General features: G+C 45.1%; 1 non-coding gene across 1 annotated transcript; it reads right to left on the reverse strand.

Moving 5' to 3' along the window:
• Positions 1-3,070: 3,070 nt before the first annotated feature.
• Positions 3,071-3,160, reverse strand: trnar-ucg (transfer RNA arginine (anticodon UCG)). The gene is given in 2 exon segments: positions 3,071-3,106; positions 3,124-3,160. It is a non-coding gene; the product is annotated as a tRNA-Arg (tRNA).
• Positions 3,161-5,617: the final 2,457 nt, after the last annotated feature.

Genomic DNA, 5,617 nt, shown 5'->3' on the forward strand with positions numbered 1-5,617 from the left:
CCTTTACTTACACTGCAGAATTGCTTACCTGCACCGTGCCTGTTAACCCACCAGGTGGGGCACATTCGCCATCATTTTTAAAGTATACTTATATTAATAGCAATTTTTGTTAAACAAGTCTATTATTTTCCCCTAATGCCCCGGTCTAGCAAAAGTCTATCGATCTCAGATATACAATCATTAAATGATCTAGCAATAACTGCCTTTTGTGGGAGGAGTTCCACAGTTCGACCTTTCTTTTTATGAAGAAATGTTTCCTAATTTCTCTCTTGAACGGCCTGGTTCCTGTTATAAGGTTTGGTCCACTTGACCTAGACTCTACCTCCCCCCCCCGCCCCCGACACCTCCCCCCCAACCCCCATTCCTCGCCCCAGCGGAAAACGTTTCCCTCTGTCTACTCTATCAATTACCTTCAATATCCTAAAAATCAGAATCTGCCCACATGGCAGACTGGTAAGACAGGTAAACGCCCAAAGGATCCAAGGAAAGTGACAAGTTGGAAGCAAAGGGTAGTGGTCGATGGGAGTTTTTGTGACTGGAAGGCTGTTCAGTGGGATTCGGGAGGGCTCAGTACTAGGTCCCGTGCTTTTTGTGTTATATCTCACTGATTTAGACTTCAATGTAGGATTAAGAAGTCTGCCGATGTTATATCAACATTGTCCATGTGGTTGTTAGTGTGGAAGAAAGCTCCAGACTGCAGGACGTTATCAATGAATTGGTCAGGTGGGCAGAAAAGTGGCAAATGGAATTCAATTCGTGGAAGTGAGAGGTAATGCATTAGGAGAGGCCTAACAGGACAAAGGAATACACAATAAATGGTAGGATATTGAGAAGCGTAAAAGAACAGAGGGACATTGGAGAGCATGTCCACAGGTCCATGAAGGTAGCAGAACAGATAGATAAGGTGGTTAAGAAGGCAATAGCAAAAGACTGCGGATGCTGGAATCTGAAATAAAAACAAAAAGAGCTGGCAATATTCAGCAGGTCATTATTTCAGATTGCCTGCTGAATATTTCCAGCATTTTCTGTTTTTATTTCAGATGAGCTGCTGAATATTTCCAGCAGTTTCTGTTTTTTTATTGGTTAAAAAGTCTTAGGGAATATTTTCCTTTATTAGGCGGCAGGTGGTTAAGAAGGCAAATGGTATCTTGGCCTTCATAGCGAGAGGGTTTGAGCACAGGAACAGGGAGGTCTTGCTGCAGTTGTACAGCGCCTTGGTGAGACCACAGCTTTAGTATTATGTGCAGTTTTGGTCGCCTTTTCTGAGGAAGGATGTTTTGCCATGGAAGGACTTCTGCAAAGACTCACCAGGCAGATAGCTGGGATGGCAGGAATGATGTATGAGGGGAGATTGTGACGATTGGGCTTATACTCACTGGAGTTTAGAAGAATGAGAGGGGATCTAATTGAAACGTATAAAATTCTGACAGGACTGGAATGACTAGATGCAGGATCGATGTTCCCGATGGTCGGTGAATCCAGAACCGGGGTCACAGACTAAGGATAAGGGGTAAGCCATTTAGGACAGAGATGAGGACGAATTTCTTCATCCAGCGAGTGGTGAACCTGTGGAATTCTCTACCACAGAAGGCAGCAGAGGCCAATACATTAAATATATTCAAGAAGGAGTTGGATATATTTCTTAAGGTTAAAGGGATCAACGGTTATGGGGAGAAATCAGGAACCGGATACTGAATTTGGATGATCAGCCATGATCGCATTGAATGGTGGAGCAGTCTCGTGGGGCCGAACGGCCTACTCCTGCTCCTATCTTCTATGTTTCTATGTTTCTATTAGCCAAGGCTTAGAATTCAAGAACAGGGAGGTTATGCTTGGACAGTATAAATCACTAGTTAGGCCGCAGCTAGAGTACTGAAGACAGTTTTGGTCACCACAGTACAGGAAAGATGTGATTGCACTAGAGAGGGTACAGAGGAGATTTACTAGGATGTTGACAGGACTGGAAAATATTAGCTATAAGTAAAGATTGGATAGGGTTGGGTTGTTATCTTTGGAGCAGAGGAGGTGGAGGGGAGACATAATTGAGGTGCATAAAATTCTGAGGGGCCAAGATAGAGTGGGTAGGAAGGACGTATTTCCCTTAGCAGAAATGTCAATGATCAGGGGCGTAGATTTAAAGTAACTGGTAAAATAGTGAAAGAGGAGTTGACAACAACCATTTTCACACAGAGAGTGGAGGGAATCTGGAAGTCACTACCGATCACATTAATAGAAAGCACTATGGATATGTACTTGAAGTGCTGCAACCTACAGGGCTACAGACCCAGAGCTGGAAAGTGGGATTAGGCAAAATATCTCTTTTTCGTGCGGCAAAGACACGATGGGCCGAATGGCCTCCTTCTCTGGCGTAAATTTCTGCATTTCTGTGATCTCTGCCCTTAATCTTCAATATTCCAGGGAATACAAGCCTAGATTATGTGATCTCTGCTCAAAGCCTAACCCTTGGAGCCCTGGTAACACACTCGTGAATCTGCACCGCACTCCCTCCAAGGTCAATATATCCTTTCTAAGGTGCAGTGCGCAGAACTGTACACAGTGGCCTAACGAGGCCTCTGTGCAGCTGTCACACAACTTCCTTCCATTTACATTGTGCAGGGCAGTTGTCTAATAGTTTGCACAGGTCATTTCACTGTTGAAACGTCACATTCGCGCAACTGCGATGGCCGAGTGGTTAAGGCATTAAACTTGTAAACCCAATTCTTCGTGCAGATTCGAACCCTGCTCACAGCGATTCTACTACAATTTCTTTACTTTATTTCATCGGTTCACTGTGGAGATCACTGGCCCCGAAACTGATCAGAATTCTCTCCACTGCACGTTATTACACTGATTAACCCAAAGCTGTTGTTCCAATTGGAAACACTAATTTGTCATCAATTAGAAATTGTGGATTTGTTTGAAACTGTTGGCAAAGATCAGTGAGAAATTTACACACAAGACAGCACGTAAAAATTCCATTTAATAAAGAACCCTGCAATGTTTGGAAGGAAAAGAGTGGAAACGCGGTTTGGTTTTCTAAAGTTGAACATGAATTAAAAAGTGTGTAAAACGACCACGGCAGGACTCGAACCTGCAATCTTCTGATGGCATCTAGAATTTACACCGAAGTCAGACGCCTTATCCATTAGGCCACGCAGCCACACAAAGAAAAACTAAACAAATCCTCATAATGAGTGATGAAACTCCGTCACTGTGTTCATTTCAATAACAACAGAGAATGCTGGAAACACTCAACAGGTCAGGCAGCATCGAGTGAGGGAGAAACAGAGTTAACCTTTCAGGTCGAACCCTTCATCAGAACTGGAAAAGGTTAGGGAAGAGGGATTTTTAAGCAGGGGTGGGTGGAGGCGAGGTAAGAATAAACGGAATGTCTGTGATAGAATGGAAGGCAGGAGAGATTGACTTACAAAAGGGATGATGGTGCAAGGCAAAAGCAGAGGTAATAGGACAAGTTAACGATCAAAAGATGGCTCAATATGAGGTGTGAATGATTATGGCAGAAACATTAACAAATGTCATGTGAGGAAACATGGGAACAAATTAAAAAAATAAAAGAAATACAGGGGCCAATTTATAGCCTGAAATTGTTGAACTCAATGTTAAGTCCAGAAGGCTGTAAAGTGCCTAATAGAAAGATGAGGTGCTGTTCCTCGAGCTTACGTAGAGCTTCATTGGAACAGTGTAACAGGCCAAGGAAGGAGAGATCAGAGAGGGAGTGGAGCAGATAATTATAGTGACAGGTGACTGGAAGCTCGGGGTCACACTTGCCAACTGTTCTGCAAAGCGGGCACCCAATCAGAATTTGGTGTCACAATGTAGATTCAGCGAATACAGTAACTAAATTGTACGAAGTACAGGTAATCGCTGATTCACCTGGAAGGAGTGTTTGGTGCCCTGGGCGATGGGAAGGAAGGAGTTAAAAGGGCAGGTGTTGCATCTCCTGCACTTGCATGGGATGGTGCCGGGCGAAGGAGAAGGGGTGTTGGGGTGATAGAGGAGTGGACCAGGCTGCCATGGAGAGAGCGGTCCCTTCGAAATGCTGAAAGGGAGGAGGGGAAGATGTGTTTGATGCTGGAGGTGGTGGAAATGGCGCAGGATGATCCGTTGAATGTGGAGGCGGGTGGGGTGAAAGGTGAGGACAAGGGGGGAACCCTATCATGTTTCTGGGAGTGAGCGGAAGGGATGAGAGCAGTAGTGCGGGAAATGGAACAGACATGGTCGAGTGTCATGTCGACCATGGTAGAGGGGGATCCTCAGTTGAGGAAAATGGAAGACATACCAGAAGCACTGGTATGGAAGGTGGCATCATCAGAAGAGATGCAACGGAGACAGAGAAACTGGGAGAATGGAATAGAATGGAATGGACAAATCCCCAGGGGTCTTGACAGGGTAAATGCTGAGAGGGTGTTTTCCCTCATGGGGGAATCTAGAATCAGGTGGCATAGTTTCAGAATAAGGGTTTGTTCATTTAAGACGCAGATGAGGAGGAATTTCTTCTCTCAGAGGTTTGTGAGTCTTTGAAATTATCTACCCCAGAGAGCTGTGGAGCCTGAATCATTGATTATATTCAAGGTTGAGATAGACAGATTGTTGAACTATCGGAGAGTCAAGGGTTAAGGGGGAACAGGCAGAAAAGTGGAGTTAAGGCCAAGATCAGATCAGCCATGACATTATTGAATGGTGGAGCAGGTGCGAGGGGCTGAATGGCCTACTCCTGCTCCTATTTATTATGTTCTAATGTTCTTATAAGGGCATCAGGTGCATGGGACCAACATCACCTCCAAGTTCCCCTCCAAGTTACACACCATCCCGACGTGAAAATATATCACCATAACTTCATCGTCGCTAGGTCAAAATCCTGGAAATCCCTCCCTAACAGTACTATTGGAGTACCTTCACCTCATTGACTGCAGCGGGCCAAGAGGGCTTCTCACTACCACCTTCTCAAGGGCAATTTGGGATGTGCAATTAATGCTGGCCTTGCCAGCGATGCCCAAGTCCTAGGAACAAATTAAATTTAATTAAAATTGTCACGACTGGATGTGGAAGGATTGCTGAGCTTTGATCTGATCCGTTGGTTGTTGGATCGCTTAGCTCTGTCTACACATGCGGTTTCCATAGCTTAGCATGTGTGTAGTCCTGAGTTGTAGCTTCATGAGGTTGGCACCTCATTTTAGGTACGCCTGGTGCTGCTCCTGAAATGCTCTTCTACACTCCTCATTGAACCAGGGCTGGTCCCCTGTCTTGATGCTAATGGTAGTCTGAGGAATACACCGGTCCATCAGGTTACAGATTGTGGTGGAATACAATTCCAAAACTGAGGCCCCCTCTGCCCTCTCGGGTGGACATAACAGATCCCATGGCACAATTGTAAGAAGAGCAGGGGGTGGTGAGGTTTACCCCGGAGTCCTGTCGCCAATATTTATCCTCAAATCACCATCACTAAAACAGGTTATCCTCGATTATCACTTTGTGGGAGCTTGCTGTGCACAGATTGGCTGCTGCTCTTTTTCCTACATGACAACAGTGACTACAACTACATTGCCTGTAAAGCGCTTTGAGACGTCCTCAGGTGAAAGGCGCTGTAGAAATCAGA

This window comes from Somniosus microcephalus, unplaced genomic scaffold, assembly GCF_052327205.1.
Source record: "Somniosus microcephalus isolate GS21.2 unplaced genomic scaffold, FLI_Smic_1.0 unresolved_chr8, whole genome shotgun sequence".
NCBI lineage: Eukaryota > Metazoa > Chordata > Chondrichthyes > Squaliformes > Somniosidae > Somniosus > Somniosus microcephalus.